Source organism: Coturnix japonica, chromosome 4 (assembly GCF_054131305.1).
Source record: "Coturnix japonica strain WE chromosome 4, WE-NBRP24, whole genome shotgun sequence".
Lineage (NCBI taxonomy): Eukaryota > Metazoa > Chordata > Aves > Galliformes > Phasianidae > Coturnix > Coturnix japonica.
This window is the reverse complement of record NC_140666.1, coordinates 52,765,705-52,778,357: the sequence shown is the minus strand read 5'-3', so window position 1 is coordinate 52,778,357 and position 12,653 is coordinate 52,765,705.

The following is a 12,653-nucleotide window of genomic DNA, read 5'->3' as shown; positions in this document are numbered from 1 at the left end:
TAGGTTTGTCTCTGTTAGAGCTCAGTCCTTCCCCCCCTATCTAGCCTGATCTGGGATCAGCTTTTTCTCTCTGCTTGGCTACAAGTGTGTGATGGATGCCAGGAGAGGTGCAGTACCGGGAGAACTGCATTTTAAGTAAACGACTCTGAGCTGTGGGTGGCCTCCCTTACTTACAGATAAGGTAAGAAGGAAAGCTACCAGAAGGATTTAAAGCACGAAGCTGACAGCATTTCCTATCTTGCCATGAAGTCTTGCAGAGTGAATTTAGACCTTGCTCTACATAAAAATGAAATTGAGCACCTTTGTTTTGTGGCATTTCTGAGTCTTTTTATACAACATGAACTCTCTCAAGGCTGTTTTGCTCTCTACAGCCCTAAGGTACGGTTCTTGGTTTGTCATGTCCTTCCCCCAGTCTCTGCATCACAAAAACAAGCATCTTTAAAGCTGCTTCCTGCTGCAGGGGGGTCAGAAATCTGCACCATAGGAAACTTCCCCACTGCAGGAGGGGAGCAATTCTTGTGGAAATGCCAGCAAGGGCCGGGTTTCACCCATCTGTCACTGGGTTCAGAGACATCCTGAACCTGCCGAATCTTAAGTAATGGGCTGCTGCCTCTGGGTGGTCTCTGCTATTTACCTGTATTGTAAGAAGGAAAGCTGGGGGAGGGCAGAAAGCACAAAGCAAACACATGCCTGGCAGCTATTAAACCAAGGAGAAACAGCATGATGGCAAAGGACTTTGCTTTCTCAATAAACATCCACCACTCCCTTTTCTCCCTAAATCATCGCCTCCATGTCTAAGCACCATTGGAAGTGCTTCATTATTATTTTAACTACTGCTCTGTTAATCAAGCACAGAACGCTTTTTTTTTTTTTAAGGCCATCTGATTGCTTTTCTGGTTTTAAGGAAACAATGCAGCTTTCAAAAAAGCTTTGGTCTGCCTCAGCACGTCTACAAGCAGTTCAGGCCAGTGCTGCTTCCATATTTGAACACAAGTTTATGAGTGAAATGACCACAGCCAGGCATTTCCTGTAACAGTTCTGTGGCTGAAAACCCCCATGTGACAGTTTTGCTTTGAGAGATAAGGAAGTCTAAGCTGAGCCTGGAAATAGTGGAAAGGCCAAGAGAGCTCTGAGTTTTGATCTGATTGCCCAGGTATTGCTTGAGGATGCAGACGCTGGGGTCATTGCGTTTATAGAGCCCTTGGTGGCAGGTGTCACCAGCCTTTGCTCTGAAGCTCCTCACCCCTGTAACCATAGGGGTATTCTGTGCTACCTTGTAACAGGCATAATTAAGCAAGGCAGTCATGTTTCTCTTGGCTGAGGTATTTGACTTGACTAGCCCTGGGAGGGTCTGGTTTCCTGAGGCTGTTCTCCATGCCAGAATTGTGTCCAACCTGGCAACAGACTGAGTGAGCTCTTTTTGAGGTTGCTCAGGCACAGAAGAGGGTCCTTGGGTTTGGGTTCCAGCATGCTTAGCTTGTGGGGTACTTAGCCAGAAAGTGAGGCTGTGTTGCTAACTGAGCACCAGACATCAGTGCTGGCTGTGTGCCTTGAGGGACAGGCAGGCGGAGGGCATTGCTTCCCAGCAGCAGCCGCATTTGTTCATCACTTCCCCTCCTCGAGCTTTCAGTTAAGAGGTGGTTGCTTGGTGTCACGTCCCATTCTCAGAGCAGTGGAGGGAAGCACGGTTCTTTCTTTCAGACACATACCACAGGGCTTCCTATTGCTCTGTATCACCTACCTCGTGCTCTGCAACAGGGTATTACTCTTTTCCATTCTCTCTCAATGTGGTGCTGCCTGTAGTGTAACCATCCCACACTTGGGATGGTTATGCCACAAGTTGGGGAGTGAGCTTGAGGTTAGTGTCCTCCCAAACCTTAAGCTCGGGAAGGATGTTTGTGAGCAGTAAAAGGAGGCAGTGTTGAAGGCCCAACTGTCAGCAACACACACAGCTTTTCCGTAAAGTCAGCAGCACTGGGGTGGGTTTCAAAGTGCCCAAACTATTCCATTGTTTCTGCTCTTGCTGGCCAACTTGGATGGCTTTAAACTACTGCAATAAAATTTGTTTATACTCCTGTTGGTTTTTTGATGGAGTGAAGCTTCAAACCAACTGCTTTGGCCAGCAGAAGTTCTACCCTGCTGCAGCTGGGGATGCTCCCAGCCTGTCCCTGTCCTCCCCTTTGGAGCAGTGATGTGCCAGGCAGTTAGCTGTTCTTAAAGGCTTATTACTGACATTTACAAAAAGGCTAAGATTGTCTTTGTTGGAAAATGATTGTAGCTGGCACATCCCTTTGGAGCAGTTAAATCCGGGTGGTCACTAAGGAGCAGTTAAGTGCTTTGGCTCCTGGAACATGGATGCAGGCAAGTCCCTCTGGCCCATGCATAAGTCATGGATCTCTTTCCTGATCTGTAGTCTTTTATCTTCAAAAAAAGTTATGGAGGAGGGAAGGGTCCAACTTCATGGCCCGCAAGAAATCTGCTTCAAAGAACATAAAGTGACATCTTCAGGGTATCTCTACAAATGCCTTCATAACTTATTTCTGATGTGAGGGTCTTGTAGCCACAGTGACGAATCATTTTCATGTCAGTTAATAGCATGATATGACATTTACATGACATTTAATGAATCAAACCTGAGCATATTACAATGTGGAGAGATCTGTCAGTACCTCTTTCTCACAGACAGTTCAAGTTACACAAGACCTCATTGCAGATGCTGATGACCCCAGGGATGGAGATGCCACCAAATCCCCTTGGGCTCCAGTTTTGTTCCCAACCCTCAACATCCAGCAGCAAGTACCTCACAGAATGCTGTGCTTGTCTTCCATCTTTATGGTTGCTGGCAGAACAAAACTTTTGCATTACCAGCGGGAGTGTAATTCCTCAGTGTTTATGCTGTGACACTCCAGTACTATGGAGACAAGCAGTTTTATACGAAGAAATATGAGTGCCCTTTCCAGCCCCACTCAGGATTTATATCTATCCACCTTCCACACAGAGCTCCCCTGGGCACCTGGCAGGTGCTGCTTCTGCATTTCTCTGCTTGTTGTGATTAACTGGCTTCTGGGTGACCAGCAGAAACACAGCGTGGTTCTCCACCTATGGAGAACCATCCATCTATTCAGCTGAACTCAGCCTTGATAGCGTGGTGAGCCAGGGTTCAGGCAGTGATGTGTTGACGGTTGGACTAGAGGATCTTAGAGGCCTTTTCCAACTGTAATGATTCTATGATTCTGTGTATCTCTAGGTGATGTGGTGACAAAGACAATGCATGGCTCCTTGTACCCCTCGCACAACAGCACGCTTGGTCACTGAGGCAGGTGTTGGAGGAAAGTGAAACAGGTCCCCCTGGGGCTGAGGACCATCACAGCCCAGCACTACATCACAGAGAAGCCATCTCCAAGCACTTCAACTCAGAATAGGAGACAAACAGAAAGAAATAAATCTATTAAACTCATTTCTCCCCCAAGGCAGCATTTGTGCGAGAACTTCAGTTTGGAGCCCAAAACAATGATCACTTGATTGCTTTACAGCCAAGCAGGAAATCTTAGCAGACTCGTACTAACTTCTAAGTCAACAAGATTTCTTAGACAACCAATGAATCTACACACAAATCTTTCAGCGCTTCTAAAAGCCCTGCAATAACAGCCTGGTAAACAGTGAGCCACAAAGACAGGCAGGGATGCACTTGGTGGGGGTGAGCATTGAGATGACTGAGTGTTTAAGTCATTTTTCTTTTTTAAGTTCTGGTGTTACTGAAAGGAAGCACAGTTTTTGTTCAGGCAAGCAGTTTTATGAGTGTTATTTCTACTAATAGGTATCTTGTTCTATTCTAAAATTGAGAAACCATTTATTGGTACACAAAGCTTTTATTGTTACTTTTCTGCACCAAACTGGATTTAATGCTTACCCATTTACTCCAACACAAATGGATGCTGCATACATGACCTGAAAGGCCCTCTGAGACTGCTTAGGACCCCCAGGACCCAAGGCTGACTTTGGGTCTGGGCACTATCAGACAACTCCAGCTGGTAACTCAAGGTAATGTTAGAGAAGCTGGGAGGGATAGCAGTGTTATGGCCCTCTGAAGCCAGAGCAATGTGTGTTAGCAAGGAGAACAGTCCCCTTGGGGCCTTGTCTGAGCCACGGTAATGCTGAAGAATGCATCTGTTTGTCCTGCTGCTGTACTGCTCTCCGGCTGGACATGTCTCATTAGGCACAATGAATCATGTGGGGTCCCCCTGTTCTTACAGAAATATGACCCAGACTTTGCAAAATAGGCCTTCTCATAAAGATAGCTTGGCAGACAGGCTTGTGGGTGCTGATTGTAGGTGGCCTAATTCTGACTACATCAACTTATCTCTAAATGACCATATAACCTCAATGCCAAGCCAAAATTTAAAAAAAAAAAAAAAAGGAAAATGAAAAGGGATGTGGGAAGCCACAGCTCCAGGTCATCCCAGGGAATGACAGAACAGAATCACATAACCATTCATGTTGCAAAAGACCTCTAAGATCATCCAGCCCGGTATCAACCCATCACTACCATGCCCACTAACCATGTCCCTCAGTGCCACATCCACTCTTTTCTTGAACAACTCCATGGACTCCACCACATCCCTGGGCAGCCTGTCCCAGCGCACTTTTATTCTCTGAGAATAAATGTTTCTTAATACCCAACATGAACCTCCAATGATGCAACTTAAAGCCATCCCCTCTTGTCCTGTTGCTGTTACCAGGAAGAAGAAGCCAACCCCCACCTCACCACTGCCTCCCTTCAGGCAGTTGTATGGAGCCATAAGGTCTCTCCTGAGCCTCTTCTTCTCCAGACTGAACAACACCATTCCCTCAGCTGCTCCCCACAAGACTCATGCTTCAGACACTTCACAGCTTTACTGCCCTTCTCTGGAGGCACTCCAGGGATGATAAATACTCTGTGTAAGATCCTGCTTAATGTTAAAGCAGTACCACTGCAAATGCATGGCCACACTACAAAAGGCGTGGATCCTCTGAGCATCCTCAAGCTAGTTCTCAAGCTATACTTGACTGGGACTGGGAATGGGCAGCAGCTCAACCCAGCTATCCACTGACTCCTCAGCTTGCATATCTCAGCGGTCCATTTGCCAAAATGAGGACACAAAGACACAGCATATGCAGTTATTCATCTTTCCTTGCATCAGCAAGAGCAGGCATCTTTCCTGATCCTTCATAATTATCAAAATGAGGGCTCTACCAGCGTCTGGAAAAAGCAGGCAACTGGCAGGACCCTGCAGCTCCACCCTCGGGGGATTTGCATTTCTGACACTCGCTCTGAATACACTCGCAGGGTAAGCTGAAAGCAGAGACTTGCAAGCCAGTTCTGTCTAACTTATTTTAAGGCAGACTCCACCCAGCTCTCTCTGCAGCCAAATGAAAGAAAAGGCTCTTTTCTTCTGAAATGCACCAGAGGTCATAAGCTAGTTTGTCTGCCATTGCTTTTCAGCTCTCCAGTTTGCGTTCGTGCTTGGCTGCTTCTCCCTTTGCAAATTCCATTAGTGGGCTGCCTCTGTTTCTTTAATAAAATGAAGAAGGAAGAAGAATTTAAGCTTTACTGGCATCATTGATCTCCCTCCCAAACGAGTTTTGATTTTGAGTTTGTTCTGATCTTGAACTTGAAGGAAGAGCAATAGGATCAAATGAGAGGTAATGGCCCCAAGTTGTGCTGGGGAGGTTCAGGTCAGATATTAGGGAAACAGATATTTTCAGGAATGGTGATGCACTGGCACAAAGCTGTCCAGGAATGTGGTGGAGTCACTGTCTCTGGAGGTGCTCAGGAAACATGTGGCACTGGGGATCATGGATAGAAGGGGCTATATTGGTGGTAAGTGGATGGTTGGACTAGATGATCTTAGAGCTCTTTTCCAACCTCGGTGATTCTATAAGGATGCTATGATTCTAAGTTTGGGTACGGATCTTACAGATAACAAAGTAGGTGTCTTGCACCTACTGGGCAATGAGAGCAATGAGGAGCCTAGAACCCAACAGAACCTTAATTGGCAGCTAGATTTTCTAAATGGCAGCAAGGCGAATAGGTGAACTGTGAGTAAGGAGAGTTTCCAGATGTCACACAGACCCCAGGAAAACAATAATAACAAAAAAAAAAAGACTTAAAAATCTGAGGCCTGGGGAGATTCCCAGAACTCAAAGTTTTCCATTGATGGGAGGGAACGATCACTTCACAGGCAATTGGCTGTTCAGTGCAGGGCAGTTCTGCAGCTGAACAAAGCAGGCTGTAACTACAGCCCCAGGGGATTAGACTGCTCCAGACTGGTGCAATTATTGAATTGTGGGGATGAATAATCATCCAAGCAGCTTTCTCCAGGCTGTGCAGAGAAGAAATGTCACCAGTCATGCGAAAATTGAGGCCAGATGCTTCCCGGACGTCTTCTGAGAGGTGTGTGCTTGCAAAGCAGGAGTGAGCTTCAAGCTGGTTCCCATGTCAGACTCCAGCACAGCAGTTCCCCTCTGGTCCTAGGGATGCTCCAAACTCCCTGGCATTTTCCAGCTCTTGTTATCTTTCTCTCTGTGTGCTATTAACAGAATGACATGATTGTTCCAGAGCCTCCTCAGTGCTTTGGCCTGGTTGTCTCATTGTGAACAGCCGCACTACAGCTTGCACGTCTCCTGAGGGCATGCACCAAGGCTGGGAACCTCAGAGAAGGCAAAGCAAGACCTCATCAAGAAAGATTGCTAGTTATTACTGAGCTGTTATTGCTACTACGAGAAACCCTGGAGCTGCAGAACTGCTTGCCTCATGTATGTTCATTAGCAGCATGGATAAGAGCTGCATTGATTGAAGACTATAATTAGATCTCGACAACCTTTCTGGCCTGGCTGGCTCTGGCACTGTGCTACTTTGAAAGTACTTCCAATGTCTCTTCACATTCTTTTTTTTCTTTTCTGAATGGTTGGGATGGCATTTCCCTATTCAGCAGTTTTGGGGCAGTTTCTATTATCTTTCTCATTATGGTTTGCAGAGCTCTCCCCAGCTTGGTGCTGCAAGACCCACACCACAGAGTGAGAAAAGCTCCGTTGTTGGACTGCCCTTGGTCTCCTGGGCTGTGGGCTTGGCCAGGCTGTAGTTCTCTTAGTGCTGCATTGCTGACCTGCCAGGCAGCCCTTTCTGCTTTAGTTAAGATGCCAAGTAGTAGTTTTGTGGGCATCTTCCTTTGCCGATGACTGATTTTCTTGGAATCTCTTTCTTAGCCTATTCTGCTCAGCCAGCTTGGAGCACTCCCAGAGTGTTAAGCACGTACTTCTGTCATGGCATCCTACATGGAAATTATTCCTCCTTGCCTGCAGTGCTGGAAAACAACCACAGCATCAGCTCTATGAAAACAGGAGTGGAAGAGCCACTTTCCAAGGGAAAGACCCACAGCACAAAGGCCCAGTGTTCGCCTGCACTTATGTAGTAGTGAGACCCTGGCAGAGGCTGCCCAAAGCAGCTGTGGATGCCCCATCCATGGAGGCACTCAAGGCCAGGCTGGATGGGGCCTTGGGCAGCCTGTGGCAGGGCTTTGGAATTGGATGGGCTTTAAGGTCCCTTCCAACCTAAGCCATTCTATGGTTCTGTGATTTATGACTTGCCTGTGTAAGATCCCAGCCAGATCTTCTGAGGTCAGTGACTCCTCTAAACCAAGAGAGCCAGCCTAGCAGTAGGAGCGGGTGTTTTATTCTAGGTGATTTTCTAATTACCTATCAGCTGTGCATGTGCAAACCACAGTATCTGAAGACACAGCCAGAAGGATGTCATTGGCAGAATGTGACCTGGCTGGAGCTGAGAAACTTGATTATAAGGGGTGAAAAATAAATGACAAGCTTGAGCTTCAGAGCTTCAGAGCCCAGCACAGGTTCTGACCACCACTCACACTGATTAGCAGCCAAAAATCTGAGCACCAGATCTTAATCTGCACATAGAGCAGGAAGTTCCCTGAACTACACAGCACAAATCTGGTCTCTCACTGAAGTTCTTTTAGATGTAGTTGATTCTTAATGCATGAATTCCTTTTGATACCAAACTCCCCATCTCCTGTATAGGTGTTACACACTATCTACAGGAGCTGTTAATAAACCAGGCCTGGCAATGCTTGCTAAAAATCCAAGCACAGAAGTGCCCAACCAGGACAAGAACATTTCCAGCCAGGCTGGGTTGTAAGGCCTCTCTCTGCAGACAACTGTGAGTTTTCAGCAAATCTGTCTGGAAGGAAGAATCCACAACCATCTCTGGCCCTTGGCATTTGATGAGGCACTGCACAGTTTGCACAGGAGTCAAAGTCCATTCGTTCAGCAAGGAAGAGCCAGCAGCGCCTGACTTTCTAATGTCACCTGATACAACTATTTAATGTCCACGCTGTGAATTATTAACAGCGTTCCACCCAACGCCTTATCATTGGAAGGCTGGAAATATTCCTGCTTTCAAGGGCAGGTTCAATTGCCTTCATCTGACCTAGATTCTATAGTTCCCCTCCCCATCTGAGCCTTATTTAAATTGACATGCATAGCTCAGAGATTACTGCCCTTCTGTGAAAAGATGAGCAGGGAAATGATGATCACTGCTACCTGTCTATTGGAAGGGAGCAAAGCAGAGGGAGGTAGAAAGGGGGTGTGCATGTGTTCTGTGTTCTTTTGGTGCAGTCTGGCACTGAGAAAGCATGTGCCAGAAAAGAAGTTAGATGTTGAAAGTAGACGAAGACAGGGATGTATCTGTGGGGTTGAGAAACACAAGCCCTTTTCTGGTCACACACAAACTCTGAGCAACTTGATTTAGCTGTAGGTGTCCCTGCTCATTGCAGGGGAGTTGGACCAGATGATTTTAAGAGTCCCTTCCAATTCAAACAAATCTATGATTCTATGATTTCTGCATCTCCCCAGTGGTCTCAAAGGCTCTCATCTCTCACTTGCCCTACTCTCCCCTGGCAGTCTCTGAAAGGGGCCTGCACTTTGCTAGGTGCCTCATCATCTTCACAGCCTCCTCTTACCTGCTCGCTTCTGGAAGCCCACTGCAGGTAGTGGAGCCTGTGATATCCCCCCCACTTCTCTCAGGGGCTGATCCACGCCTCTGGTTCTTCCTTTGAGGTCTCACAGGTAAGCGGATGCTCCTGCAGGCTGAGCTGTGCTGTGACGTGAGACACGTGACATTCATGCTGCTCAAGAGCCTGGCTTCTGGCCTGATCACTGGCTTGAAAAAGAAGAGAGAAAAAAACCTGCTTGTGAGTACTGTGGAGAGATGAGAAGATGGGGCTATTAATAACAGGTGAGACATAATCTGGGGACCACACCAAGGCTGTGTCACAGGGCCTCCTGGTGAGGCCAGCCCGTGCTATGTGCAATTGAATGTGCCTTAGTGGGAGGCACAATAAACCCTCCCTCCAGCAGACCTGCAGTACAGCTTCACACTGAATATCGTGGTGCTTCCCGATGTTCTTGGGAAACATCTCTGGACCTCCAGGAGTACTTCTGACCAATGACATTCCCTCTGCCTTCTTCCCACTTCTGTCACTGCAGAAGATGCCGGCACTGTCATTCATCCTCAGTCTGCTGTACCCAGACACAGCCTAGAAGAGCCTTCAGCCCTCTCTAGGCATTTGCTACCCCAGACACCCCATCAGCAGCTAATTTTTGCCAGGTAATCTGGGTGGTTATTTCATGCCAGGTTTGTGGAATCTTGTTGCATGAGCTACAGTGCAGACCTCACTTGCTGCTGAGATGCGTAGTCTAACCTCCCCCCCTTTATACTCATATAGTATATATGAGTATATATGTATATACACACAGACTACAGCCCCCTTTGTGAGGGATCCAGCCTGACCCCCAGTGAGACCATACCCAGCACAAACTGTTCATCCCTCAGAGTCAGCAAGCAACTCTGCCCAACAGATTCCCTGGAGGAAAGGAGGAAAAAGAGTTGTGTTATGCCCTGATCAGAAGGCAGCCAGCAGCTCCCAGTCAGACCCACTGTCATAAAGCTGCAAAATAACCTTGTGGCTCAGCCAAGCTGAACCCCATTCCTCCAACATTAATTTAGTGAAGCACATGCATCTCCATTCAGAAGGCCCATGGGAAACAGCCCTAAAGACAGGCACAGAGTTCTGTCCAAATTGCTTCAAGGGTATGTTAAGAACACCTTCCTTGGATGATCGTGAACGGACAATCACTGCCATGGCATTTTGTAATGCAGCTATTTCCACCGATGTCTGGACTCTGCAGACAGCCACCCGCACCCCAGCTCTCAGGGGCTGTTCTGGATTCGCAGCCTTAATATTTTTATCTCTAGGGAGCTGGCTTTAAGCTGCAGCAGCACTCACAACCCAGGGCGACTGGGCAGTTTCTTCCTTCAGCTTCACAATGTAGCTCGGTCCTAGAAACCCGTGTTCGCTCTTGAGGGAGGCTTTTAACTAAAAAGAAGGTTTGGTACAGAAAAAAAAGGAAGACTTTATAGGAACTGCAGCAGTCAGAGCCTTTCTTGATTCACAGTGCTGGCAGAGACTCCCAAGCTAGATTTCAAAGTTGGACCCAGGCCCCGGAGACCTTAAAGTCTCAGTGAGATTTGTCTGGAAAGGCTTTCTGCTGGGCTGTGAGCCTGCTCATTGCTAAGCAGGGCAGCGTTATTACTGCTTAGTGGCTCTAAATATTTTCTCTGTTTACAGCAGTCATATTTTCTGCATCTGTCACAAGAGCCTTTCCTCTGCTTTTAACCCTTACACCGGAGGCAGCTGAAAATTCAAAGGATATCTGTCCTGTTTGATGTGAATCCCTCTTTTCTTTGGTTTCTCCCAGGAGGAATCATAGAATCATAAAGGTTGGAAAAGACTTATTAGATCATCTTGTCCAATCATCCAGCTACCACCAATATTGCCCACTAAGGACAGAGAGAAGACAGCCCTCCTTCTTTCTCCCTCCACTGCATGAGCTTGCAAGAAAAAGTCCTTCCTCTGAGACAACTCCAACAGAACCTGCAGGCACTGAAGAGAAGCTGGGGACAGTGTCAGCCCTCCTAACTCCTAGCAGCACACACCCTACAACAAATGCCCTTTCCCATGGGTGGCCATGGGATTGCCAATGCTCCCACACACAGCAAAGCCCAGCAGTGATAGTAGGTGGCAAACTGGCTTCCCACTGAGGGTAGCAGGCAAACTCTTTGAGCTAGCACAGGGAAAATCAGAGGTTTTGGGAATGAAAGATGGGTCAGGAAAGGGAAACAGGCAACACAGTCTTTTGTGGGAATGGCTTTGGTGGCAGAATGACGACAGAATGGTAGAGAAATAGGAGGCAGAGAAGGGGGAAGTTTGGATGCCTGCTCAAGGCTAACAGGGAATGGCCTGATAGGGAAAGATAAGTCCTACAAAGCTCTAAGGCCCAGCACCTCTTCTCTGCTTCTGCTCTTGCAGTGAGGTCTGTGTGCAGGACAAGGAAACTAGCATTCAATGCAGTCCATACCAATGGACCCAAATATTACTGGAGAAGAATGCTGAGAAGCAAAGGCATGCACAAGATGTTAAGGCCACAGTGGACATTTTGGTGATGATTACCAGGTTTTAAGCCTGTTGGCAATGTTTCCAGACACGCAATTTTCCCGTGAAGTCATCTGATGGACCTGCACTGGAGCCAGAATCTCACCATCTTCCATATAGGGAATCAAACCTTGTGTGACTCCTTTTCTCTCCCTACCCCTTCATTCCTAAATCCTGTTTAAAAATAGGATGTTTCTGAGTTCAGCCTGCCCTAGTGAAAACCATAGGAACCGTTGCTATCCAAAACAGAGTTGACATCAGTTGTGTACATTGAAAGACTGTAAAACTGGAGTGCAGAGATTCAGTGACCTCGGGAGGGGTAAAAATGTCTGCAAAATGAATCCTTCACCATTCAAAGGTTTTGCTTCCTCAGCTGGTGTCTGGCAAAGAAGAGAAATCCCTTTTAATTAATCAGCCCCCGAAACCACTAAGTATACTAGGAGCTTGTTGCTGAAGTTCTGTCATCTTTGATTTCTTTTATTCTGTTTTTTGTTATAGGAGCATACTGCATTTCATTCTACAAACATCACCACCGTGCAAAAGAGCAAAAGACAGCACTGTTTGATTGGATCCTTGAATGTTTGGCTTACGTGCACTTCAGGAGAAGGAGAAGTATGCAAACATGGGCACAAAGCCAGCGCTCACAACATTCATGAGAAAAAATGACAGTGTCTGCTTTTACAAAAGCAGTGGCTCAGATGCATTTGCAATTACACAGCCAACAAAAAGAATATAGAAGCATTCAGGATGGCCACTTGTGCATAACCATCTTTCTGTTCTCCCTCTGAAGGCATGGGGACATCAGGTCTGGACAGTTTCTCAGCCTCTGATGCTGTAAGAGCAGATCAGGACAGATGAATAAGCTATCTGTAGGACAGATCCACCTGACGGTGGATTCTATGGATAGAAGTCTGCGGGAAGGAAGGGAATCACCACCTTCCTGGGCAGCCTGTGCCACTGCAGCACCACTTTTTCTGAGAAGAAATGTTTCCTAACACCCAGTATGAACCTCCCCTGGTGCAGCTTGAGGCAATTCTCTCTCATCATATTGAGGAGAGTGAACAGAACACAGACCACCACTGAGTCTGTTCTGAGAAGGTCATG